This window comes from Hyla sarda, unplaced genomic scaffold, assembly GCF_029499605.1.
Source record: "Hyla sarda isolate aHylSar1 unplaced genomic scaffold, aHylSar1.hap1 scaffold_1103, whole genome shotgun sequence".
Classification (NCBI taxonomy): Eukaryota; Metazoa; Chordata; class Amphibia; order Anura; family Hylidae; genus Hyla; species Hyla sarda.
The window spans coordinates 69,908-97,039 of NW_026607723.1; the positions used below are offsets into that span (position 1 = coordinate 69,908).

The window sequence follows — 27,132 nt, forward strand, 5'->3', positions numbered from 1 at the left end:
TTCAGTTTATCGTTACAGTTGGTGTTATTCCATGTCGGAAGGGACGCAGCTACAGCCAGTGGGGTAACTAGAGACAGGCAGGCAGCTATGTGCAACAAAGGTAGGCGTATTGTTTTCATATGCAGATCTGAAATATTGTCTTATATGCAAGAGGAGGAGTGATGGGGGTTCAGGCAAAAGCCAGGCTATGGATTGCATTGCTAAATGCTCCATCAGAGTGCAATGGTCGCCTGTCCTTTTTTTAAGTGATGATGTGGGTTTAGCCTGTGCTGTATGTATGTATGGGTGGCTGACTGCCACCCACCCAGAAAGTGTATGGGAGGCTGGTTGGCTGCCAGCCTTCCTTCCATTCCTATGAGTAATGTGAGTGCTCATGAAGGGGACATGGTTGGGTCCACCCCTTTCCCGGTTATCCCCTCTAGGCCTTTTGGCTTAGATCAAGTGTAAAAAAAGAAAGGATCTTGCGACAGATCGCATCCTGAGGCACGTTTTTTTTTGTGTGAATACTTGCACTTGGGTGACTTGTGAGCACATACTGATACATACGTTCCCTATCTGGGGACCATAAATTAAATGGATTTTTGAGAAAGGGAGCTGATTTGGAAGCTTGCTTCTGTCGCCCTATGCATTGACCCGATGTGGCAGTATCTTCGGGTAGTGAACAGTGCACCACCCCATTCCAGTGTTAAACAAGAAAGATTCTCATTTAATCCTCCGTGGGTGAGAATTTGAGTTTGAGAATTGGAGACCAAAATGATGAGTTGCACTGACTGGTTTATGAACGTCTATTCATTTAGCGTTTTAATGACCATGTTTGCACACTGATTGGTGTAAAAAAATAAAATAAAACTAAATAATAATAATCTAGCACACCTGTGCAGGTTTGACATGACATGACAGGTAGCTGTCTTGTGGGTGGTGCTGAATCCTGTTAAATGACATGAGGGTCTCATGCCTATACACAAGGGTGTGTCATTGCTGTTGCTTGACCATGCATTGGTTTCTGTGGTCAGTGAATGATAAAAACAAAATTTACCATCCATTGATGGATGGGAAATCCGCCATGAGGCATTTGTTTTTAGAAACTGCTGCTCACAACCAATGTTGCAATGGAGTGTCTCCATCTGCTGGTGGTATTGGAAAGGCATTAGTGCTATGACAGGGTCTGAAGAAGAAGAAGAAGAAGAAGAAGAAGAAGACGGAAAAAAATATATATAAAAAGAAAAAGAGAGAGAGAGAGAGACTGACTTAGTGAGCGAGTGAGTGAGAGAGTGAGAGTGAGTGAGAGTGAATGAGTGAGTGAGTGATTGAGTGAGTGAGTGAGTGAGTGAGTGAGAACAAATGAGTTAAAGCAAGTGAGTGAGAGAGATCGAATGAATGAAAGTCTGAATGACAGAAAGAAAAAAGGATGAAGAAAGAAGCATGAAGAAAAAAAAATGTATATGGAGTTGCTGACATGAGTGCAATCTACAAAGCCGTTGAGGCTGATCCTCATGGGAGGATTATTGCACCAGGACCCTTAGCACTTTTAAAATGCCATTCAATGCCACGGGCTAGATGTAAACTGCAGATGACCATGTTGTGGTAGTTACCATGGATACCCAAGTGATGTGTGAGCTAACACATAGGCCCAACAGATTCCAAGAAGGCCAGAATCACCAGCGGCACCACCATCGATTGTCAGGTCACCCGGATTCAGCAAATACCAGAGTCCAAAATGATGCAGGTTTATACTGTTAATTTTCAGTTTATCGTTACAGTTGGTGTTATTCCATGTCGGAAGGGACGCAGCTACAGCCAGTGGGGTAACTAGAGACAGGCAGGCAGCTATGTGCAACAAAGGTAGGCGTGTTGTTTTCATATGCAGATCTGAAATATTGTCTTATATGCAAGAGGAGGAGTGATGGGGGTTCAGGCTATGGATTGCATTGCTAAATGCTCCATCAGAGTGCAATGGTCGCCTGTCCTTTTTTTAAGTGATGATGTGGGTTTAGCCTGTGCTGTATGTATGTATGGGTGGCTGACTGCCACCCACCCAGAAAGTGTATGGGAGGCTGGTTGGCTGCCAGCCTTCCTTCCATTCCTATGAGTAATGTGAGTGCTCATGAAGGGGACATGGTTGGGTCCACCCCTTTCCCGGTTATCCCCTCTAGGCCTTTTGGCTTAGATCAAGTGTAAAAAAAGAAAGGATCTTGCGACAGATCGCATCCTGAGGCACGTTTTTTTTTGTGTGAATACTTGCACTTGGGTGACTTGTGAGCACATACTGATACATACGTTCCCTATCTGGGGACCATAAATTAAATGGATTTTTGAGAAAGGGAGCTGATTTGGAAGCTTGCTTCTGTCGCCCTATGCATTGACCCGATGTGGCAGTATCTTCGGGTAGTGAACAGTGCACCACCCCATTCCAGTGTTAAACAAGAAAGATTCTCATTTAATCCTCCGTGGGTGAGAATTTGAGTTTGAGAATTGGAGACCAAAATGATGAGTTGCACTGACTGGTTTATGAACGTCTATTCATTTAGCGTTTTAATGACCATGTTTGCACACTGATTGGTGTAAAAAAATAAAATAAAACTAAATAATAATAATCTAGCACACCTGTGCAGGTTTGACATGACATGACAGGTAGCTGTCTTGTGGGTGGTGCTGAATCCTGTTAAATGACATGAGGGTCTCATGCCTATACACAAGGGTGTGTCATTGCTGTTGCTTGACCATGCATTGGTTTCTGTGGTCAGTGAATGATAAAAACAAAATTTACCATCCATTGATGGATGGGAAATCCGCCATGAGGCATTTGTTTTTAGAAACTGCTGCTCACAACCAATGTTGCAATGGAGTGTCTCCATCTGCTGGTGGTATTGGAAAGGCATTAGTGCTATGACAGGGTCTGAAGAAGAAGAAGAAGAAGAAGAAGAAGAAGAAGACGGAAAAAAATATATATAAAAAGAAAAAGAGAGAGAGAGAGAGAGACTGACTTAGTGAGCGAGTGAGTGAGAGAGTGAGAGTGAGTGAGAGTGAATGAGTGAGTGAGTGATTGAGTGAGTGAGTGAGTGAGTGAGAACAAATGAGTTAAAGCAAGTGAGTGAGAGAGATCGAATGAATGAAAGTCTGAATGACAGAAAGAAAAAAGGATGAAGAAAGAAGCATGAAGAAAAAAAAATGTATATGGAGTTGCTGACATGAGTGCAATCTACAAAGCCGTTGAGGCTGATCCTCATGGGAGGATTATTGCACCAGGACCCTTAGCACTTTTAAAATGCCATTCAATGCCACGGGCTAGATGTAAACTGCAGATGACCATGTTGTGGTAGTTACCATGGATACCCAAGTGATGTGTGAGCTAACACATAGGCCCAACAGATTCCAAGAAGGCCAGAATCACCAGCGGCACCACCATCGATTGTCAGGTCACCCGGATTCAGCAAATACCAGAGTCCAAAATGATGCAGGTTTATACTGTTAATTTTCAGTTTATCGTTACAGTTGGTGTTATTCCATGTCGGAAGGGACGCAGCTACAGCCAGTGGGGTAACTAGAGACAGGCAGGCAGCTATGTGCAACAAAGGTAGGCGTGTTGTTTTCATATGCAGATCTGAAATATTGTCTTATATGCAAGAGGAGGAGTGATGGGGGTTCAGGCAAAAGCCAGGCTATGGATTGCATTGCTAAATGCTCCATCAGAGTGCAATGGTCGCCTGTCCTTTTTTTAAGTGATGATGTGGGTTTAGCCTGTGCTGTATGTATGTATGGGTGGCTGACTGCCACCCACCCAGAAAGTGTATGGGAGGCTGGTTGGCTGCCAGCCTTCCTTCCATTCCTATGAGTAATGTGAGTGCTCATGAAGGGGACATGGTTGGGTCCACCCCTTTCCCGGTTATCCCCTCTAGGCCTTTTGGCTTAGATCAAGTGTAAAAAAAGAAAGGATCTTGCGACAGATCGCATCCTGAGGCACGTTTTTTTTTGTGTGAATACTTGCACTTGGGTGACTTGTGAGCACATACTGATACATACGTTCCCTATCTGGGGACCATAAATTAAATGGATTTTTGAGAAAGGGAGCTGATTTGGAAGCTTGCTTCTGTCGCCCTATGCATTGACCCGATGTGGCAGTATCTTCGGGTAGTGAACAGTGCACCACCCCATTCCAGTGTTAAACAAGAAAGATTCTCATTTAATCCTCCGTGGGTGAGAATTTGAGTTTGAGAATTGGAGACCAAAATGATGAGTTGCACTGACTGGTTTATGAACGTCTATTCATTTAGCGTTTTAATGACCATGTTTGCACACTGATTGGTGTAAAAAAATAAAATAAAACTAAATAATAATAATCTAGCACACCTGTGCAGGTTTGACATGACATGACAGGTAGCTGTCTTGTGGGTGGTGCTGAATCCTGTTAAATGACATGAGGGTCTCATGCCTATACACAAGGGTGTGTCATTGCTGTTGCTTGACCATGCATTGGTTTCTGTGGTCAGTGAATGATAAAAACAAAATTTACCATCCATTGATGGATGGGAAATCCGCCATGAGGCATTTGTTTTTAGAAACTGCTGCTCACAACCAATGTTGCAATGGAGTGTCTCCATCTGCTGGTGGTATTGGAAAGGCATTAGTGCTATGACAGGGTCTGAAGAAGAAGAAGAAGAAGAAGAAGAAGAAGACGGAAAAAAATATATATAAAAAGAAAAAGAGAGAGAGAGAGAGACTGACTTAGTGAGCGAGTGAGTGAGAGAGTGAGAGTGAGTGAGAGTGAATGAGTGAGTGAGTGATTGAGTGAGTGAGTGAGTGAGTGAGAACAAATGAGTTAAAGCAAGTGAGTGAGAGAGATCGAATGAATGAAAGTCTGAATGACAGAAAGAAAAAAGGATGAAGAAAGAAGCATGAAGAAAAAAAAATGTATATGGAGTTGCTGACATGAGTGCAATCTACAAAGCCGTTGAGGCTGATCCTCATGGGAGGATTATTGCACCAGGACCCTTAGCACTTTTAAAATGCCATTCAATGCCACGGGCTAGATGTAAACTGCAGATGACCATGTTGTGGTAGTTACCATGGATACCCAAGTGATGTGTGAGCTAACACATAGGCCCAACAGATTCCAAGAAGGCCAGAATCACCAGCGGCACCACCATCGATTGTCAGGTCACCCGGATTCAGCAAATACCAGAGTCCAAAATGATGCAGGTTTATACTGTTAATTTTCAGTTTATCGTTACAGTTGGTGTTATTCCATGTCGGAAGGGACGCAGCTACAGCCAGTGGGGTAACTAGAGACAGGCAGGCAGCTATGTGCAACAAAGGTAGGCGTATTGTTTTCATATGCAGATCTGAAATATTGTCTTATATGCAAGAGGAGGAGTGATGGGGGTTCAGGCAAAAGCCAGGCTATGGATTGCATTGCTAAATGCTCCATCAGAGTGCAATGGTCGCCTGTCCTTTTTTTAAGTGATGATGTGGGTTTAGCCTGTGCTGTATGTATGTATGGGTGGCTGACTGCCACCCACCCAGAAAGTGTATGGGAGGCTGGTTGGCTGCCAGCCTTCCTTCCATTCCTATGAGTAATGTGAGTGCTCATGAAGGGGACATGGTTGGGTCCACCCCTTTCCCGGTTATCCCCTCTAGGCCTTTTGGCTTAGATCAAGTGTAAAAAAAGAAAGGATCTTGCGACAGATCGCATCCTGAGGCACGTTTTTTTTTGTGTGAATACTTGCACTTGGGTGACTTGTGAGCACATACTGATACATACGTTCCCTATCTGGGGACCATAAATTAAATGGATTTTTGAGAAAGGGAGCTGATTTGGAAGCTTGCTTCTGTCGCCCTATGCATTGACCCGATGTGGCAGTATCTTCGGGTAGTGAACAGTGCACCACCCCATTCCAGTGTTAAACAAGAAAGATTCTCATTTAATCCTCCGTGGGTGAGAATTTGAGTTTGAGAATTGGAGACCAAAATGATGAGTTGCACTGACTGGTTTATGAACGTCTATTCATTTAGCGTTTTAATGACCATGTTTGCACACTGATTGGTGTAAAAAAATAAAATAAAACTAAATAATAATAATCTAGCACACCTGTGCAGGTTTGACATGACATGACAGGTAGCTGTCTTGTGGGTGGTGCTGAATCCTGTTAAATGACATGAGGGTCTCATGCCTATACACAAGGGTGTGTCATTGCTGTTGCTTCACCATGCATTGGTTTCTGTGGTCAGTGAATGATAAAAACAAAATTTACCATCCATTGATGGATGGGAAATCCGCCATGAGGCATTTGTTTTTAGAAACTGCTGCTCACAACCAATGTTGCAATGGAGTGTCTCCATCTGCTGGTGGTATTGGAAAGGCATTAGTGCTATGACAGGGTCTGAAGAAGAAGAAGAAGAAGAAGAAGACGGAAAAAAATATATATAAAAAGAAAAAGAGAGAGAGAGAGAGAGACTGACTTAGTGAGCGAGTGAGTGAGAGAGTGAGAGTGAGTGAGAGTGAATGAGTGAGTGAGTGATTGAGTGAGTGAGTGAGTGAGTGAGAACAAATGAGTTAAAGCAAGTGAGTGAGAGAGATCGAATGAATGAAAGTCTGAATGACAGAAAGAAAAAAGGATGAAGAAAGAAGCATGAAGAAAAAAAAATGTATATGGAGTTGCTGACATGAGTGCAATCTACAAAGCCGTTGAGGCTGATCCTCATGGGAGGATTATTGCACCAGGACCCTTAGCACTTTTAAAATGCCATTCAATGCCACGGGCTAGATGTAAACTGCAGATGACCATGTTGTGGTAGTTACCATGGATACCCAAGTGATGTGTGAGCTAACACATAGGCCCAACAGATTCCAAGAAGGCCAGAATCACCAGCGGCACCACCATCGATTGTCAGGTCACCCGGATTCAGCAAATACCAGAGTCCAAAATGATGCAGGTTTATACTGTTAATTTTCAGTTTATCGTTACAGTTGGTGTTATTCCATGTCGGAAGGGACGCAGCTACAGCCAGTGGGGTAACTAGAGACAGGCAGGCAGCTATGTGCAACAAAGGTAGGCGTATTGTTTTCATATGCAGATCTGAAATATTGTCTTATATGCAAGAGGAGGAGTGATGGGGGTTCAGGCAAAAGCCAGGCTATGGATTGCATTGCTAAATGCTCCATCAGAGTGCAATGGTCGCCTGTCCTTTTTTTAAGTGATGATGTGGGTTTAGCCTGTGCTGTATGTATGTATGGGTGGCTGACTGCCACCCACCCAGAAAGTGTATGGGAGGCTGGTTGGCTGCCAGCCTTCCTTCCATTCCTATGAGTAATGTGAGTGCTCATGAAGGGGACATGGTTGGGTCCACCCCTTTCCCGGTTATCCCCTCTAGGCCTTTTGGCTTAGATCAAGTGTAAAAAAAGAAAGGATCTTGCGACAGATCGCATCCTGAGGCACGTTTTTTTTTGTGTGAATACTTGCACTTGGGTGACTTGTGAGCACATACTGATACATACGTTCCCTATCTGGGGACCATAAATTAAATGGATTTTTGAGAAAGGGAGCTGATTTGGAAGCTTGCTTCTGTGGCCCTATGCATTGACCCGATGTGGCAGTATCTTCGGGTAGTGAACAGTGCACCACCCCATTCCAGTGTTAAACAAGAAAGATTCTCATTTAATCCTCCGTGGGTGAGAATTTGAGTTTGAGAATTGGAGACCAAAATGATGAGTTGCACTGACTGGTTTATGAACGTCTATTCATTTAGCGTTTTAATGACCATGTTTGCACACTGATTGGTGTAAAAAAATAAAATAAAACTAAATAATAATAATCTAGCACACCTGTGCAGGTTTGACATGACATGACAGGTAGCTGTCTTGTGGGTGGTGCTGAATCCTGTTAAATGACATGAGGGTCTCATGCCTATACACAAGGGTGTGTCATTGCTGTTGCTTGACCATGCATTGGTTTCTGTGGTCAGTGAATGATAAAAACAAAATTTACCATCCATTGATGGATGGGAAATCTGCCATGAGGCATTTGTTTTTAGAAACTGCTGCTCACAACCAATGTTGCAATGGAGTGTCTCCATCTGCTGGTGGTATTGGAAAGGCATTAGTGCTATGACAGGGTCTGAAGAAGAAGAAGAAGAAGAAGAAGAAGAAGAAGACGGAAAAAAATATATATAAAAAGAAAAAGAGAGAGAGAGAGAGACTGACTTAGTGAGCGAGTGAGTGAGAGAGTGAGAGTGAGTGAGAGTGAATGAGTGAGTGAGTGATTGAGTGAGTGAGTGAGTGAGTGAGTGAGAACAAATGAGTTAAAGCAAGTGAGTGAGAGAGATCGAATGAATGAAAGTCTGAATGACAGAAAGAAAAAAGGATGAAGAAAGAAGCATGAAGAAAAAAAAATGTATATGGAGTTGCTGACATGAGTGCAATCTACAAAGCCGTTGAGGCTGATCCTCATGGGAGGATTATTGCACCAGGACCCTTAGCACTTTTAAAATGCCATTCAATGCCACGGGCTAGATGTAAACTGCAGATGACCATGTTGTGGTAGTTACCATGGATACCCAAGTGATGTGTGAGCTAACACATAGGCCCAACAGATTCCAAGAAGGCCAGAATCACCAGCGGCACCACCATCGATTGTCAGGTCACCCGGATTCAGCAAATACCAGAGTCCAAAATGATGCAGGTTTATACTGTTAATTTTCAGTTTATCGTTACAGTTGGTGTTATTCCATGTCGGAAGGGACGCAGCTACAGCCAGTGGGGTAACTAGAGACAGGCAGGCAGCTATGTGCAACAAAGGTAGGCGTGTTGTTTTCATATGCAGATCTGAAATATTGTCTTATATGCAAGAGGAGGAGTGATGGGGGTTCAGGCAAAAGCCAGGCTATGGATTGCATTGCTAAATGCTCCATCAGAGTGCAATGGTCGCCTGTCCTTTTTTTAAGTGATGATGTGGGTTTAGCCTGTGCTGTATGTATGTATGGGTGGCTGACTGCCACCCACCCAGAAAGTGTATGGGAGGCTGGTTGGCTGCCAGCCTTCCTTCCATTCCTATGAGTAATGTGAGTGCTCATGAAGGGGACATGGTTGGGTCCACCCCTTTCCCGGTTATCCCCTCTAGGCCTTTTGGCTTAGATCAAGTGTAAAAAAAGAAAGGATCTTGCGACAGATCGCATCCTGAGGCACGTTTTTTTTTGTGTGAATACTTGCACTTGGGTGACTTGTGAGCACATACTGATACATACGTTCCCTATCTGGGGACCATAAATTAAATGGATTTTTGAGAAAGGGAGCTGATTTGGAAGCTTGCTTCTGTGGCCCTATGCATTGACCCGATGTGGCAGTATCTTCGGGTAGTGAACAGTGCACCACCCCATTCCAGTGTTAAACAAGAAAGATTCTCATTTAATCCTCCGTGGGTGAGAATTTGAGTTTGAGAATTGGAGACCAAAATGATGAGTTGCACTGACTGGTTTATGAACGTCTATTCATTTAGCGTTTTAATGACCATGTTTGCACACTGATTGGTGTAAAAAAATAAAATAAAACTAAATAATAATAATCTAGCACACCTGTGCAGGTTTGACATGACATGACAGGTAGCTGTCTTGTGGGTGGTGCTGAATCCTGTTAAATGACATGAGGGTCTCATGCCTATACACAAGGGTGTGTCATTGCTGTTGCTTGACCATGCATTGGTTTCTGTGGTCAGTGAATGATAAAAACAAAATTTACCATCCATTGATGGATGGGAAATCTGCCATGAGGCATTTGTTTTTAGAAACTGCTGCTCACAACCAATGTTGCAATGGAGTGTCTCCATCTGCTGGTGGTATTGGAAAGGCATTAGTGCTATGACAGGGTCTGAAGAAGAAGAAGAAGAAGAAGAAGAAGAAGAAGACGGAAAAAAATATATATAAAAAGAAAAAGAGAGAGAGAGAGAGACTGACTTAGTGAGCGAGTGAGTGAGAGAGTGAGAGTGAGTGAGAGTGAATGAGTGAGTGAGTGATTGAGTGAGTGAGTGAGTGAGTGAGTGAGAACAAATGAGTTAAAGCAAGTGAGTGAGAGAGATCGAATGAATGAAAGTCTGAATGACAGAAAGAAAAAAGGATGAAGAAAGAAGCATGAAGAAAAAAAAATGTATATGGAGTTGCTGACATGAGTGCAATCTACAAAGCCGTTGAGGCTGATCCTCATGGGAGGATTATTGCACCAGGACCCTTAGCACTTTTAAAATGCCATTCAATGCCACGGGCTAGATGTAAACTGCAGATGACCATGTTGTGGTAGTTACCATGGATACCCAAGTGATGTGTGAGCTAACACATAGGCCCAACAGATTCCAAGAAGGCCAGAATCACCAGCGGCACCACCATCGATTGTCAGGTCACCCGGATTCAGCAAATACCAGAGTCCAAAATGATGCAGGTTTATACTGTTAATTTTCAGTTTATCGTTACAGTTGGTGTTATTCCATGTCGGAAGGGACGCAGCTACAGCCAGTGGGGTAACTAGAGACAGGCAGGCAGCTATGTGCAACAAAGGTAGGCGTGTTGTTTTCATATGCAGATCTGAAATATTGTCTTATATGCAAGAGGAGGAGTGATGGGGGTTCAGGCAAAAGCCAGGCTATGGATTGCATTGCTAAATGCTCCATCAGAGTGCAATGGTCGCCTGTCCTTTTTTTAAGTGATGATGTGGGTTTAGCCTGTGCTGTATGTATGTATGGGTGGCTGACTGCCACCCACCCAGAAAGTGTATGGGAGGCTGGTTGGCTGCCAGCCTTCCTTCCATTCCTATGAGTAATGTGAGTGCTCATGAAGGGGACATGGTTGGGTCCACCCCTTTCCCGGTTATCCCCTCTAGGCCTTTTGGCTTAGATCAAGTGTAAAAAAAGAAAGGATCTTGCGACAGATCGCATCCTGAGGCACGTTTTTTTTTGTGTGAATACTTGCACTTGGGTGACTTGTGAGCACATACTGATACATACGTTCCCTATCTGGGGACCATAAATTAAATGGATTTTTGAGAAAGGGAGCTGATTTGGAAGCTTGCTTCTGTCGCCCTATGCATTGACCCGATGTGGCAGTATCTTCGGGTAGTGAACAGTGCACCACCCCATTCCAGTGTTAAACAAGAAAGATTCTCATTTAATCCTCCGTGGGTGAGAATTTGAGTTTGAGAATTGGAGACCAAAATGATGAGTTGCACTGACTGGTTTATGAACGTCTATTCATTTAGCGTTTTAATGACCATGTTTGCACACTGATTGGTGTAAAAAAATAAAATAAAACTAAATAATAATAATCTAGCACACCTGTGCAGGTTTGACATGACATGACAGGTAGCTGTCTTGTGGGTGGTGCTGAATCCTGTTAAATGACATGAGGGTCTCATGCCTATACACAAGGGTGTGTCATTGCTGTTGCTTGACCATGCATTGGTTTCTGTGGTCAGTGAATGATAAAAACAAAATTTACCATCCATTGATGGATGGGAAATCCGCCATGAGGCATTTGTTTTTAGAAACTGCTGCTCACAACCAATGTTGCAATGGAGTGTCTCCATCTGCTGGTGGTATTGGAAAGGCATTAGTGCTATGACAGGGTCTGAAGAAGAAGAAGAAGAAGAAGAAGAAGAAGACGGAAAAAAATATATATAAAAAGAAAAAGAGAGAGAGAGAGAGAGACTGACTTAGTGAGCGAGTGAGTGAGAGAGTGAGAGTGAGTGAGAGTGAATGAGTGAGTGAGTGATTGAGTGAGTGAGTGAGTGAGTGAGAACAAATGAGTTAAAGCAAGTGAGTGAGAGAGATCGAATGAATGAAAGTCTGAATGACAGAAAGAAAAAAGGATGAAGAAAGAAGCATGAAGAAAAAAAAATGTATATGGAGTTGCTGACATGAGTGCAATCTACAAAGCCGTTGAGGCTGATCCTCATGGGAGGATTATTGCACCAGGACCCTTAGCACTTTTAAAATGCCATTCAATGCCACGGGCTAGATGTAAACTGCAGATGACCATGTTGTGGTAGTTACCATGGATACCCAAGTGATGTGTGAGCTAACACATAGGCCCAACAGATTCCAAGAAGGCCAGAATCACCAGCGGCACCACCATCGATTGTCAGGTCACCCGGATTCAGCAAATACCAGAGTCCAAAATGATGCAGGTTTATACTGTTAATTTTCAGTTTATCGTTACAGTTGGTGTTATTCCATGTCGGAAGGGACGCAGCTACAGCCAGTGGGGTAACTAGAGACAGGCAGGCAGCTATGTGCAACAAAGGTAGGCGTGTTGTTTTCATATGCAGATCTGAAATATTGTCTTATATGCAAGAGGAGGAGTGATGGGGGTTCAGGCAAAAGCCAGGCTATGGATTGCATTGCTAAATGCTCCATCAGAGTGCAATGGTCGCCTGTCCTTTTTTTAAGTGATGATGTGGGTTTAGCCTGTGCTGTATGTATGTATGGGTGGCTGACTGCCACCCACCCAGAAAGTGTATGGGAGGCTGGTTGGCTGCCAGCCTTCCTTCCATTCCTATGAGTAATGTGAGTGCTCATGAAGGGGACATGGTTGGGTCCACCCCTTTCCCGGTTATCCCCTCTAGGCCTTTTGGCTTAGATCAAGTGTAAAAAAAGAAAGGATCTTGCGACAGATCGCATCCTGAGGCACGTTTTTTTTTGTGTGAATACTTGCACTTGGGTGACTTGTGAGCACATACTGATACATACGTTCCCTATCTGGGGACCATAAATTAAATGGATTTTTGAGAAAGGGAGCTGATTTGGAAGCTTGCTTCTGTCGCCCTATGCATTGACCCGATGTGGCAGTATCTTCGGGTAGTGAACAGTGCACCACCCCATTCCAGTGTTAAACAAGAAAGATTCTCATTTAATCCTCCGTGGGTGAGAATTTGAGTTTGAGAATTGGAGACCAAAATGATGAGTTGCACTGACTGGTTTATGAACGTCTATTCATTTAGCGTTTTAATGACCATGTTTGCACACTGATTGGTGTAAAAAAATAAAATAAAACTAAATAATAATAATCTAGCACACCTGTGCAGGTTTGACATGACATGACAGGTAGCTGTCTTGTGGGTGGTGCTGAATCCTGTTAAATGACATGAGGGTCTCATGCCTATACACAAGGGTGTGTCATTGCTGTTGCTTGACCATGCATTGGTTTCTGTGGTCAGTGAATGATAAAAACTAAATTTACCATCCATTGATGGATGGGAAATCCGCCATGAGGCATTTGTTTTTAGAAACTGCTGCTCACAACCAATGTTGCAATGGAGTGTCTCCATCTGCTGGTGGTATTGGAAAGGCATTAGTGCTATGACAGGGTCTGAAGAAGAAGAAGAAGAAGAAGAAGAAGAAGAAGACGGAAAAAAATATATATAAAAAGAAAAAGAGAGAGAGAGAGAGAGACTGACTTAGTGAGCGAGTGAGTGAGAGAGTGAGAGTGAGTGAGAGTGAATGAGTGAGTGAGTGATTGAGTGAGTGAGTGAGTGAGTGAGAACAAATGAGTTAAAGCAAGTGAGTGAGAGAGATCGAATGAATGAAAGTCTGAATGACAGAAAGAAAAAAGGATGAAGAAAGAAGCATGAAGAAAAAAAAATGTATATGGAGTTGCTGACATGAGTGCAATCTACAAAGCCGTTGAGGCTGATCCTCATGGGAGGATTATTGCACCAGGACCCTTAGCACTTTTAAAATGCCATTCAATGCCACGGGCTAGATGTAAACTGCAGATGACCATGTTGTGGTAGTTACCATGGATACCCAAGTGATGTGTGAGCTAACACATAGGCCCAACAGATTCCAAGAAGGCCAGAATCACCAGCGGCACCACCATCGATTGTCAGGTCACCCGGATTCAGCAAATACCAGAGTCCAAAATGATGCAGGTTTATACTGTTAATTTTCAGTTTATCGTTACAGTTGGTGTTATTCCATGTCGGAAGGGACGCAGCTACAGCCAGTGGGGTAACTAGAGACAGGCAGGCAGCTATGTGCAACAAAGGTAGGCGTGTTGTTTTCATATGCAGATCTGAAATATTGTCTTATATGCAAGAGGAGGAGTGATGGGGGTTCAGGCAAAAGCCAGGCTATGGATTGCATTGCTAAATGCTCCATCAGAGTGCAATGGTCGCCTGTCCTTTTTTTAAGTGACGATGTGGGTTTAGCCTGTGCTGTATGTATGTATGGGTGGCTGACTGCCACCCACCCAGAAAGTGTATGGGAGGCTGGTTGGCTGCCAGCCTTCCTTCCATTCCTATGAGTAATGTGAGTGCTCATGAAGGGGACATGGTTGGGTCCACCCCTTTCCCGGTTATCCCCTCTAGGCCTTTTGGCTTAGATCAAGTGTAAAAAAAGAAAGGATCTTGCGACAGATCGCATCCTGAGGCACGTTTTTTTTTGTGTGAATACTTGCACTTGGGTGACTTGTGAGCACATACTGATACATATGTTCCCTATCTGGGGACCATAAATTAAATGGATTTTTGAGAAAGGGAGCTGATTTGGAAGCTTGCTTCTGTCGCCCTATGCATTGACCCGATGTGGCAGTATCTTCGGGTAGTGAACAGTGCACCACCCCATTCCAGTGTTAAACAAGAAAGATTCTCATTTAATCCTCCGTGGGTGAGAATTTGAGTTTGAGAATTGGAGACCAAAATGATGAGTTGCACTGACTGGTTTATGAACGTCTATTCATTTAGCGTTTTAATGACCATGTTTGCACACTGATTGGTGTAAAAAAATAAAATAAAACTAAATAATAATAATCTAGCACACCTGTGCAGGTTTGACATGACATGACAGGTAGCTGTCTTGTGGGTGGTGCTGAATCCTGTTAAATGACATGAGGGTCTCATGCCTATACACAAGGGTGTGTCATTGCTGTTGCTTGACCATGCATTGGTTTCTGTGGTCAGTGAATGATAAAAACAAAATTTACCATCCATTGATGGATGGGAAATCCGCCATGAGGCATTTGTTTTTAGAAACTGCTGCTCACAACCAATGTTGCAATGGAGTGTCTCCATCTGCTGGTGGTATTGGAAAGGCATTAGTGCTATGACAGGGTCTGAAGAAGAAGAAGAAGAAGAATAAGAAGAAGACGGAAAAAAATATATATAAAAAGAAAAAGAGAGAGAGAGAGAGAGACTGACTTAGTGAGCGAGTGAGTGAGAGAGTGAGAGTGAGTGAGAGTGAATGAGTGAGTGAGTGATTGAGTGAGTGAGTGAGTGAGTGAGAACAAATGAGTTAAAGCAAGTGAGTGAGAGAGATCGAATGAATGAAAGTCTGAATGACAGAAAGAAAAAAGGATGAAGAAAGAAGCATGAAGAAAAAAAAATGTATATGGAGTTGCTGACATGAGTGCAATCTACAAAGCCGTTGAGGCTGATCCTCATGGGAGGATTATTGCACCAGGACCCTTAGCACTTTTAAAATGCCATTCAATGCCACGGGCTAGATGTAAACTGCAGATGACCATGTTGTGGTAGTTACCATGGATACCCAAGTGATGTGTGAGCTAACACATAGGCCCAACAGATTCCAAGAAGGCCAGAATCACCAGCGGCACCACCATCGATTGTCAGGTCACCCGGATTCAGCAAATACCAGAGTCCAAAATGATGCAGGTTTATACTGTTAATTTTCAGTTTATCGTTACAGTTGGTGTTATTCCATGTCGGAAGGGACGCAGCTACAGCCAGTGGGGTAACTAGAGACAGGCAGGCAGCTATGTGCAACAAAGGTAGGCGTGTTGTTTTCATATGCAGATCTGAAATATTGTCTTATATGCAAGAGGAGGAGTGATGGGGGTTCAGGCAAAAGCCAGGCTATGGATTGCATTGCTAAATGCTCCATCAGAGTGCAATGGTCGCCTGTCCTTTTTTTAAGTGATGATGTGGGTTTAGCCTGTGCTGTATGTATGTATGGGTGGCTGACTGCCACCCACCCAGAAAGTGTATGGGAGGCTGGTTGGCTGCCAGCCTTCCTTCCATTCCTATGAGTAATGTGAGTGCTCATGAAGGGGACATGGTTGGGTCCACCCCTTTCCCGGTTATCCCCTCTAGGCCTTTTGGCTTAGATCAAGTGTAAAAAAAGAAAGGATCTTGCGACAGATCGCATCCTGAGGCACGTTTTTTTGTGTGTGAATACTTGCACTTGGGTGACTTGTGAGCACATACTGATACATACGTTCCCTATCTGGGGACCATAAATTAAATGGATTTTTGAGAAAGGGAGCTGATTTGGAAGCTTGCTTCTGTCGCCCTATGCATTGACCCGATGTGGCAGTATCTTCGGGTAGTGAACAGTGCACCACCCCATTCCAGTGTTAAACAAGAAAGATTCTCATTTAATCCTCCGTGGGTGAGAATTTGAGTTTGAGAATTGGAGACCAAAATGATGAGTTGCACTGACTGGTTTATGAACGTCTATTCATTTAGCGTTTTAATGACCATGTTTGCACACTGATTGGTGTAAAAAAATAAAATAAAACTAAATAATAATAATCTAGCACACCTGTGCAGGTTTGACATGACATGACAGGTAGCTGTCTTGTGGGTGGTGCTGAATCCTGTTAAATGACATGAGGGTCTCATGCCTATACACAAGGGTGTGTCATTGCTGTTGCTTGACCATGCATTGGTTTCTGTGGTCAGTGAATGATAAAAACAAAATTTACCATCCATTGATGGATGGGAAATCCGCCATGAGGCATTTGTTTTTAGAAACTGCTGCTCACAACCAATGTTGCAATGGAGTGTCTCCATCTGCTGGTGGTATTGGAAAGGCATTAGTGCTATGACAGGGTCTGAAGAAGAAGAAGAAGAAGAAGAAGAAGAAGAAGAAGAAGAAGAAGAAGAAGAAGAAGAAGAAGAAGATGGAAAAAAATATATATAAAAAGAAAAAGAGAGAGAGAGAGAGAGACTGACTTAGTGAGCGAGTGAGTGAGAGAGTGAGAGTGAGTGAGAGTGAATGAGTGAGTGAGTGATTGAGTGAGTGAGTGAGTGAGTGAGAACAAATGAGTTAAAGCAAGTGAGTGAGAGAGATCGAATGAATGAAAGTCTGAATGACAGAAAGAAAAAAGGATGAAGAAAGAAGCATGAAGAAAAAAAAATGTATATGGAGTTGCTGACATGAGTGCAATCTACAAAGCCGTTGAGGCTGATCCTCATGGGAGGATTATTGCACCAGGACCCTTAGCACTTTTAAAATGCCATTCAATGCCACGGGCTAGATGTAAACTGCAGATGACCATGTTGTGGTAGTTACCATGGATACCCAAGTGATGTGTGAGCTAACACATAGGCCCAACAGATTCCAAGAAGGCCAGAATCACCAGCGGCACCACCATCGATTGTCAGGTCACCCGGATTCAGCAAATACCAGAGTCCAAAATGATGCAGGTTTATACTGTTAATTTTCAGTTTATCGTTACAGTTGGTGTTATTCCATGTCGGAAGGGACGCAGCTACAGCCAGTGGGGTAACTAGAGACAGGCAGGCAGCTATGTGCAACAAAGGTAGGCGTGTTGTTTTCATATGCAGATCTGAAATATTGTCTTATATGCAAGAGGAGGAGTGATGGGGGTTCAGGCAAAAGCCAGGCTATGGATTGCATTGCTAAATGCTCCATCAGAGTGCAATGGTCGCCTGTCCTTTTTTTAAGTGATGATGTGGGTTTAGCCTGTGCTGTATGTATGTATGGGTGGCTGACTGCCACCCACCCAGAAAGTGTATGGGAGGCTGGTTGGCTGCCAGCCTTCCTTCCATTCCTATGAGTAATGTGAGTGCTCATGAAGGGGACATGGTTGGGTCCACCCCTTTCCCGGTTATCCCCTCTAGGCCTTTTGGCTTAGATCAAGTGTAAAAAAAGAAAGGATCTTGCGACAGATCGCATCCTGAGGCACGTTTTTTTTTGTGTGAATACTTGCACTTGGGTGACTTGTGAGCACATACTGATACATACGTTCCCTATCTGGGGACCATAAATTAAATGGATTTTTGAGAAAGGGAGCTGATTTGGAAGCTTGCTTCTGTCGCCCTATGCATTGACCCGATGTGGCAGTATCTTCGGGTAGTGAACAGTGCACCACCCCATTCCAGTGTTAAACAAGAAAGATTCTCATTTAATCCTCCGTGGGTGAGAATTTGAGTTTGAGAATTGGAGACCAAAATGATGAGTTGCACTGACTGGTTTATGAACGTCTATTCATTTAGCGTTTTAATGACCATGTTTGCACACTGATTGGTGTAAAAAAATAAAATAAAACTAAATAATAATAATCTAGCACACCTGTGCAGGTTTGACATGACATGACAGGTAGCTGTCTTGTGGGTGGTGCTGAATCCTGTTAAATGACATGAGGGTCTCATGCCTATACACAAGGGTGTGTCATTGCTGTTGCTTGACCATGCATTGGTTTCTGTGGTCAGTGAATGATAAAAACAAAATTTACCATCCATTGATGGATGGGAAATCCGCCATGAGGCATTTGTTTTTAGAAACTGCTGCTCACAACCAATGTTGCAATGGAGTGTCTCCATCTGCTGGTGGTATTGGAAAGGCATTAGTGCTATGACAGGGTCTGAAGAAGAAGAAGAAGAAGAAGAAGAAGACGGAAAAAAATATATATAAAAAGAAAAAGAGAGAGAGAGAGAGAGAGACTGACTTAGTGAGCGAGTGAGTGAGAGAGTGAGAGTGAGTGAGAGTGAATGAGTGAGTGAGTGATTGAGTGAGTGAGTGAGTGAGTGAGTGAGAACAAATGAGTTAAAGCAAGTGAGTGAGAGAGATCGAATGAATGAAAGTCTGAATGACAGAAAGAAAAAAGGATGAAGAAAGAAGCATGAAGAAAAAAAAATGTATATGGAGTTGCTGACATGAGTGCAATCTACAAAGCCGTTGAGGCTGATCCTCATGGGAGGATTATTGCACCAGGACCCTTAGCACTTTTAAAATGCCATTCAATGCCACGGGCTAGATGTAAACTGCAGATGACCATGTTGTGGTAGTTACCATGGATACCCAAGTGATGTGTGAGCTAACACATAGGCCCAACAGATTCCAAGAAGGCCAGAATCACCAGCGGCACCACCATCGATTGTCAGGTCACCCGGATTCAGCAAATACCAGAGTCCAAAATGATGCAGGTTTATACTGTTAATTTTCAGTTTATCGTTACAGTTGGTGTTATTCCATGTCGGAAGGGACGCAGCTACAGCCAGTGGGGTAACTAGAGACAGGCAGGCAGCTATGTGCAACAAAGGTAGGCGTGTTGTTTTCATATGCAGATCTGAAATATTGTCTTATATGCAAGAGGAGGAGTGATGGGGGTTCAGGCAAAAGCCAGGCTATGGATTGCATTGCTAAATGCTCCATCAGAGTGCAATGGTCGCCTGTCCTTTTTTTAAGTGATGATGTGGGTTTAGCCTGTGCTGTATGTATGTATGGGTGGCTGACTGCCACCCACCCAGAAAGTGTATGGGAGGCTGGTTGGCTGCCAGCCTTCCTTCCATTCCTATGAGTAATGTGAGTGCTCATGAAGGGGACATGGTTGGGTCCACCCCTTTCCCGGTTATCCCCTCTAGGCCTTTTGGCTTAGATCAAGTGTAAAAAAAAGAAAGGATCTTGCGACAGATCGCATCCTGAGGCACGTTTTTTTTTGTGTGAATACTTGCACTTGGGTGACTTGTGAGCACATACTGATACATACGTTCCCTATCTGGGGACCATAAATTAAATGGATTTTTGAGAAAGGGAGCTGATTTGGAAGCTTGCTTCTGTCGCCCTATGCATTGACCCGATGTGGCAGTATCTTCGGGTAGTGAACAGTGCACCACCCCATTCCAGTGTTAAACAAGAAAGATTCTCATTTAATCCTCCGTGGGTGAGAATTTGAGTTTGAGAATTGGAGACCAAAATGATGAGTTGCACTGACTGGTTTATGAACGTCTATTCATTTAGCGTTTTAATGACCATGTTTGCACACTGATTGGTGTAAAAAAATAAAATAAAACTAAATAATAATAATCTAGCACACCTGTGCAGGTTTGACATGACATGACAGGTAGCTGTCTTGTGGGTGGTGCTGAATCCTGTTAAATGACATGAGGGTCTCATGCCTATACACAAGGGTGTGTCATTGCTGTTGCTTGACCATGCATTGGTTTCTGTGGTCAGTGAATGATAAAAACAAAATTTACCATCCATTGATGGATGGGAAATCCGCCATGAGGCATTTGTTTTTAGAAACTGCTGCTCACAACCAATGTTGCAATGGAGTGTCTCCATCTGCTGGTGGTATTGGAAAGGCATTAGTGCTATGACAGGGTCTGAAGAAGAAGAAGAAGAAGAAGAAGAAGAAGAAGACGGAAAAAAATATATATAAAAAGAAAAAGAGAGAGAGAGAGAGAGACTGACTTAGTGAGCGAGCGAGTGAGTGAGAGAGTGAGAGTGAGTGAGAGTGAATGAGTGAGTGAGTGATTGAGTGAGTGAGTGAGTGAGTGAGAACAAATGAGTTAAAGCAAGTGAGTGAGAGAGATCGAATGAATGAAAGTCTGAATGACAGAAAGAAAAAAGGATGAAGAAAGAAGCATGAAGAAAAAAAAATGTATATGGAGTTGCTGACATGAGTGCAATCTACAAAGCCGTTGAGGCTGATCCTCATGGGAGGATTATTGCACCAGGACCCTTAGCACTTTTAAAATGCCATTCAATGCCACGGGCTAGATGTAAACTGCAGATGACCATGTTGTGGTAGTTACCATGGATACCCAAGTGATGTGTGAGCTAACACATAGGCCCAACAGATTCCAAGAAGGCCAGAATCACCAGCGGCACCACCATCGATTGTCAGGTCACCCGGATTCAGCAAATACCAGAGTCCAAAATGATGCAGGTTTATACTGTTAATTTTCAGTTTATCGTTACAGTTGGTGTTATTCCATGTCGGAAGGGACGCAGCTACAGCCAGTGGGGTAACTAGAGACAGGCAGGCAGCTATGTGCAACAAAGGTAGGCGTGTTGTTTTCATATGCAGATCTGAAATATTGTCTTATATGCAAGAGGAGGAGTGATGGGGGTTCAGGCAAAAGCCAGGCTATGGATTGCATTGCTAAATGCTCCATCAGAGTGCAATGGTCGCCTGTCCTTTTTTTAAGTGATGATGTGGGTTTAGCCTGTGCTGTATGTATGTATGGGTGGCTGACTGCCACCCACCCAGAAAGTGTATGGGAGGCTGGTTGGCTGCCAGCCTTCCTTCCATTCCTATGAGTAATGTGAGTGCTCATGAAGGGGACATGGTTGGGTCCACCCCTTTCCCGGTTATCCCCTCTAGGCCTTTTGGCTTAGATCAAGTGTAAAAAAAAGAAAGGATCTTGCGACAGATCGCATCCTGAGGCACGTTTTTTTTTGTGTGAATACTTGCACTTGGGTGACTTGTGAGCACATACTGATACATACGTTCCCTATCTGGGGACCATAAATTAAATGGATTTTTGAGAAAGGGAGCTGATTTGGAAGCTTGCTTCTGTCGCCCTATGCATTGACCCGATGTGGCAGTATCTTCGGGTAGTGAACAGTGCACCACCCCATTCCAGTGTTAAACAAGAAAGATTCTCATTTAATCCTCCGTGGGTGAGAATTTGAGTTTGAGAATTGGAGACCAAAATGATGAGTTGCACTGACTGGTTTATGAACGTCTATTCATTTAGCGTTTTAATGACCATGTTTGCACACTGATTGGTGTAAAAAAATAAAATAAAACTAAATAATAATAATCTAGCACACCTGTGCAGGTTTGACATGACATGACAGGTAGCTGTCTTGTGGGTGGTGCTGAATCCTGTTAAATGACATGAGGGTCTCATGCCTATACACAAGGGTGTGTCATTGCTGTTGCTTGACCATGCATTGGTTTCTGTGGTCAGTGAATGATAAAAACAAAATTTACCATCCATTGATGGATGGGAAATCCGCCATGAGGCATTTGTTTTTAGAAACTGCTGCTCACAACCAATGTTGCAATGGAGTGTCTCCATCTGCTGGTGGTATTGGAAAGGCATTAGTGCTATGACAGGGTCTGAAGAAGAAGAAGAAGAAGAAGAAGAAGAAGACGGAAAAAAATATATATAAAAAGAAAAAGAGAGAGAGAGAGAGAGACTGACTTAGTGAGCGAGTGAGTGAGAGAGTGAGAGTGAGTGAGAGTGAATGAGTGAGTGAGTGATTGAGTGAGTGAGTGAGTGAGAACAAATGAGTTAAAGCAAGTGAGTGAGAGAGATCGAATGAATGAAAGTCTGAATGACAGAAAGAAAAAAGGATGAAGAAAGAAGCATGAAGAAAAAAAAATGTATATGGAGTTGCTGACATGAGTGCAATCTACAAAGCCGTTGAGGCTGATCCTCATGGGAGGATTATTGCACCAGGACCCTTAGCACTTTTAAAATGCCATTCAATGCCACGGGCTAGATGTAAACTGCAGATGACCATGTTGTGGTAGTTACCATGGATACCCAAGTGATGTGTGAGCTAACACATAGGCCCAACAGATTCCAAGAAGGCCAGAATCACCAGCGGCACCACCATCGATTGTCAGGTCACCCGGATTCAGCAAATACCAGAGTCCAAAATGATGCAGGTTTATACTGTTAATTTTCAGTTTATCGTTACAGTTGGTGTTATTCCATGTCGGAAGGGACGCAGCTACAGCCAGTGGGGTAACTAGAGACAGGCAGGCAGCTATGTGCAACAAAGGTAGGCGTGTTGTTTTCATATGCAGATCTGAAATATTGTCTTATATGCAAGAGGAGGAGTGATGGGGGTTCAGGCAAAAGCCAGGCTATGGATTGCATTGCTAAATGCTCCATCAGAGTGCAATGGTCGCCTGTCCTTTTTTTTTTTAAGTGATGATGTGGGTTTAGCCTGTGCTGTATGTATGTATGGGTGGCTGACTGCCACCCACCCAGAAAGTGTATGGGAGGCTGGTTGGCTGCCAGCCTTCCTTCCATTCCTATGAGTAATGTGAGTGCTCATGAAGGGGACATGGTTGGGTCCACCCCTTTCCCGGTTATCCCCTCTAGGCCTTTTGGCTTAGATCAAGTGTAAAAAAAGAAAGGATCTTGCGACAGATCGCATCCTGAGGCACGTTTTTTTTTGTGTGAATACTTGCACTTGGGTGACTTGTGAGCACATACTGATACATACGTTCCCTATCTGGGGACCATAAATTAAATGGATTTTTGAGAAAGGGAGCTGATTTGGAAGCTTGCTTCTGTCGCCCTATGCATTGACCCGATGTGGCAGTATCTTCGGGTAGTGAACAGTGCACCACCCCATTCCAGTGTTAAACAAGAAAGATTCTCATTTAATCCTCCGTGGGTGAGAATTTGAGTTTGAGAATTGGAGACCAAAATGATGAGTTGCACTGACTGGTTTATGAACGTCTATTCATTTAGCGTTTTAATGACCATGTTTGCACACTGATTGGTGTAAAAAAATAAAATAAAACTAAATAATAATAATCTAGCACACCTGTGCAGGTTTGACATGACATGACAGGTAGCTGTCTTGTGGGTGGTGCTGAATCCTGTTAAATGACATGAGGGTCTCATGCCTATACACAAGGGTGTGTCATTGCTGTTGCTTGACCATGCATTGGTTTCTGTGGTCAGTGAATGATAAAAACAAAATTTACCATCCATTGATGGATGGGAAATCCGCCATGAGGCATTTGTTTTTAGAAACTGCTGCTCACAACCAATGTTGCAATGGAGTGTCTCCATCTGCTGGTGGTATTGGAAAGGCATTAGTGCTATGACAGGGTCTGAAGAAGAAGAAGAAGAAGAAGAAGACGGAAAAAAATATATATAAAAAGAAAAAGAGAGAGAGAGAGAGAGACTGACTTAGTGAGCGAGTGAGTGAGAGAGTGAGAGTGAGTGAGAGTGAATGAGTGAGTGAGTGATTGAGTGAGTGAGTGAGTGAGTGAGAACAAATGAGTTAAAGCAAGTGAGTGAGAGAGATCGAATGAATGAAAGTCTGAATGACAGAAAGAAAAAAGGATGAAGAAAGAAGCATGAAGAAAAAAAAATGTATATGGAGTTGCTGACATGAGTGCAATCTACAAAGCCGTTGAGGCTGATCCTCATGGGAGGATTATTGCACCAGGACCCTTAGCACTTTTAAAATGCCATTCAATGCCACGGGCTAGATGTAAACTGCAGATGACCATGTTGTGGTAGTTACCATGGATACCCAAGTGATGTGTGAGCTAACACATAGGCCCAACAGATTCCAAGAAGGCCAGAATCACCAGCGGCACCACCATCGATTGTCAGGTCACCCGGATTCAGCAAATACCAGAGTCCAAAATGATGCAGGTTTATACTGTTAATTTTCAGTTTATCGTTACAGTTGGTGTTATTCCATGTCGGAAGGGACGCAGCTACAGCCAGTGGGGTAACTAGAGACAGGCAGGCAGCTATGTGCAACAAAGGTAGGCGTGTTGTTTTCATATGCAGATCTGAAATATTGTCTTATATGCAAGAGGAGGAGTGATGGGGGTTCAGGCAAAAGCCAGGCTATGGATTGCATTGCTAAATGCTCCATCAGAGTGCAATGGTCGCCTGTCCTTTTTTTAAGTGATGATGTGGGTTTAGCCTGTGCTGTATGTATGTATGGGTGGCTGACTGCCACCCACCCAGAAAGTGTATGGGAGGCTGGTTGGCTGCCAGCCTTCCTTCCATTCCTATGAGTAATGTGAGTGCTCATGAAGGGGACATGGTTGGGTCCACCCCTTTCCCGGTTATCCCCTCTAGGCCTTTTGGCTTAGATCAAGTGTAAAAAAAGAAAGGATCTTGCGACAGATCGCATCCTGAGGCACGTTTTTTTTTGTGTGAATACTTGCACTTGGGTGACTTGTGAGCACATACTGATACATACGTTCCCTATCTGGGGACCATAAATTAAATGGATTTTTGAGAAAGGGAGCTGATTTGGAAGCTTGCTTCTGTCGCCCTATGCATTGACCCGATGTGGCAGTATCTTCGGGTAGTGAACAGTGCACCACCCCATTCCAGTGTTAAACAAGAAAGATTCTCATTTAATCCTCCGTGGGTGAGAATTTGAGTTTGAGAATTGGAGACCAAAATGATGAGTTGCACTGACTGGTTTATGAACGTCTATTCATTTAGCGTTTTAATGACCATGTTTGCACACTGATTGGTGTAAAAAAATAAAATAAAACTAAATAATAATAATCTAGCACACCTGTGCAGGTTTGACATGACATGACAGGTAGCTGTCTTGTGGGTGGTGCTGAATCCTGTTAAATGACATGAGGGTCTCATGCCTATACACAAGGGTGTGTCATTGCTGTTGCTTGACCATGCATTGGTTTCTGTGGTCAGTGAATGATAAAAACAAAATTTACCATCCATTGATGGATGGGAAATCCGCCATGAGGCATTTGTTTTTAGAAACTGCTGCTCACAACCAATGTTGCAATGGAGTGTCTCCATCTGCTGGTGGTATTGGAAAGGCATTAGTGCTATGACAGGGTCTGAAGAAGAAGAAGAAGAAGAAGAAGAAGAAGAAGAAGAAGACGGAAAAAAATATATATAAAAAGAAAAAGAGAGAGAGAGAGAGACTGACTTAGTGAGCGAGTGAGTGAGAGAGTGAGAGTGAGTGAGAGTGAATGAGTGAGTGAGTGATTGAGTGAGTGAGTGAGTGAGTGAGAACAAATGAGTTAAAGCAAGTGAGTGAGAGAGATCGAATGAATGAAAGTCTGAATGACAGAAAGAAAAAAGGATGAAGAAAGAAGCATGAAGAAAAAAAAATGTATATGGAGTTGCTGACATGAGTGCAATCTACAAAGCCGTTGAGGCTGATCCTCATGGGAGGATTATTGCACCAGGACCCTTAGCACTTTTAAAATGCCATTCAATGCCACGGGCTAGATGTAAACTGCAGATGACCATGTTGTGGTAGTTACCATGGATACCCAAGTGATGTGTGAGCTAACACATAGGCCCAACAGATTCCAAGAAGGCCAGAATCACCAGCGGCACCACCATCGATTGTCAGGTCACCCGGATTCAGCAAATACCAGAGTCCAAAATGATGCAGGTTTATACTGTTAATTTTCAGTTTATCGTTACAGTTGGTGTTATTCCATGTCGGAAGGGACGCAGCTACAGCCAGTGGGGTAACTAGAGACAGGCAGGCAGCTATGTGCAACAAAGGTAGGCGTGTTGTTTTCATATGCAGATCTGAAATATTGTCTTATATGCAAGAGGAGGAGTGATGGGGGTTCAGGCAAAAGCCAGGCTATGGATTGCATTGCTAAATGCTCCATCAGAGTGCAATGGTCGCCTGTCCTTTTTTTAAGTGATGATGTGGGTTTAGCCTGTGCTGTATGTATGTATGGGTGGCTGACTGCCACCCACCCAGAAAGTGTATGGGAGGCTGGTTGGCTGCCAGCCTTCCTTCCATTCCTATGAGTAATGTGAGTGCTCATGAAGGGGACATGGTTGGGTCCACCCCTTTCCCGGTTATCCCTCTAGGCCTTTTGGCTTAGATCAAGTGTAAAAAAAGAAAGGATCTTGCGACAGATCGCATCCTGAGGCACGTTTTTTTTTGTGTGAATACTTGCACTTGGGTGACTTGTGAGCACATACTGATACATACGTTCCCTATCTGGGGACCATAAATTAAATGGATTTTTGAGAAAGGGAGCTGATTTGGAAGCTTGCTTCTGTCGCCCTATGCATTGACCCGATGTGGCAGTATCTTCGGGTAGTGAACAGTGCACCACCCCATTCCAGTGTTAAACAAGAAAGATTCTCATTTAATCCTCCGTGGGTGAGAATTTGAGTTTGAGAATTGGAGACCAAAATGATGAGTTGCACTGACTGGTTTATGAACGTCTATTCATTTAGCGTTTTAATGACCATGTTTGCACACTGATTGGTGTAAAAAAATAAAATAAAACTAAATAATAATAATCTAGCACACCTGTGCAGGTTTGACATGACATGACAGGTAGCTGTCTTGTGGGTGGTGCTGAATCCTGTTAAATGACATGAGGGTCTCATGCCTATACACAAGGGTGTGTCATTGCTGTTGC

The 27,132-nt window shown here is 43.4% G+C and overlaps 16 pseudogenes; all 16 read left to right on the forward strand.

The window, feature by feature from the left end:
• Positions 1-411: 411 nt before the first annotated feature.
• On the forward strand, positions 412-675 carry LOC130300886 (U2 spliceosomal RNA; annotated as a pseudogene).
• Positions 676-2,142: 1,467 nt separating this feature from the next.
• Positions 2,143-2,406, forward strand: LOC130300887 (U2 spliceosomal RNA; annotated as a pseudogene).
• A 1,479-nt stretch (positions 2,407-3,885) lies between these two features.
• LOC130300888 (U2 spliceosomal RNA) lies at positions 3,886-4,149 on the forward strand (annotated as a pseudogene).
• Positions 4,150-5,623: 1,474 nt separating this feature from the next.
• On the forward strand, positions 5,624-5,887 carry LOC130300890 (U2 spliceosomal RNA; annotated as a pseudogene).
• Positions 5,888-7,357: 1,470 nt separating this feature from the next.
• LOC130300860 (U2 spliceosomal RNA) lies at positions 7,358-7,621 on the forward strand (annotated as a pseudogene).
• Positions 7,622-9,102: 1,481 nt separating this feature from the next.
• LOC130300871 (U2 spliceosomal RNA) lies at positions 9,103-9,366 on the forward strand (annotated as a pseudogene).
• Positions 9,367-10,847: 1,481 nt separating this feature from the next.
• LOC130300891 (U2 spliceosomal RNA) lies at positions 10,848-11,111 on the forward strand (annotated as a pseudogene).
• A 1,476-nt stretch (positions 11,112-12,587) lies between these two features.
• LOC130300892 (U2 spliceosomal RNA) lies at positions 12,588-12,851 on the forward strand (annotated as a pseudogene).
• Positions 12,852-14,330: 1,479 nt separating this feature from the next.
• On the forward strand, positions 14,331-14,594 carry LOC130300827 (U2 spliceosomal RNA; annotated as a pseudogene).
• A 1,476-nt stretch (positions 14,595-16,070) lies between these two features.
• LOC130300837 (U2 spliceosomal RNA) lies at positions 16,071-16,334 on the forward strand (annotated as a pseudogene).
• A 1,512-nt stretch (positions 16,335-17,846) lies between these two features.
• Positions 17,847-18,110, forward strand: LOC130300893 (U2 spliceosomal RNA; annotated as a pseudogene).
• Positions 18,111-19,589: 1,479 nt separating this feature from the next.
• On the forward strand, positions 19,590-19,854 carry LOC130300844 (U2 spliceosomal RNA; annotated as a pseudogene).
• A 1,483-nt stretch (positions 19,855-21,337) lies between these two features.
• Positions 21,338-21,602, forward strand: LOC130300847 (U2 spliceosomal RNA; annotated as a pseudogene).
• A 1,476-nt stretch (positions 21,603-23,078) lies between these two features.
• On the forward strand, positions 23,079-23,342 carry LOC130300894 (U2 spliceosomal RNA; annotated as a pseudogene).
• A 1,470-nt stretch (positions 23,343-24,812) lies between these two features.
• Positions 24,813-25,076, forward strand: LOC130300896 (U2 spliceosomal RNA; annotated as a pseudogene).
• A 1,481-nt stretch (positions 25,077-26,557) lies between these two features.
• LOC130300849 (U2 spliceosomal RNA) lies at positions 26,558-26,822 on the forward strand (annotated as a pseudogene).
• Positions 26,823-27,132: the final 310 nt, after the last annotated feature.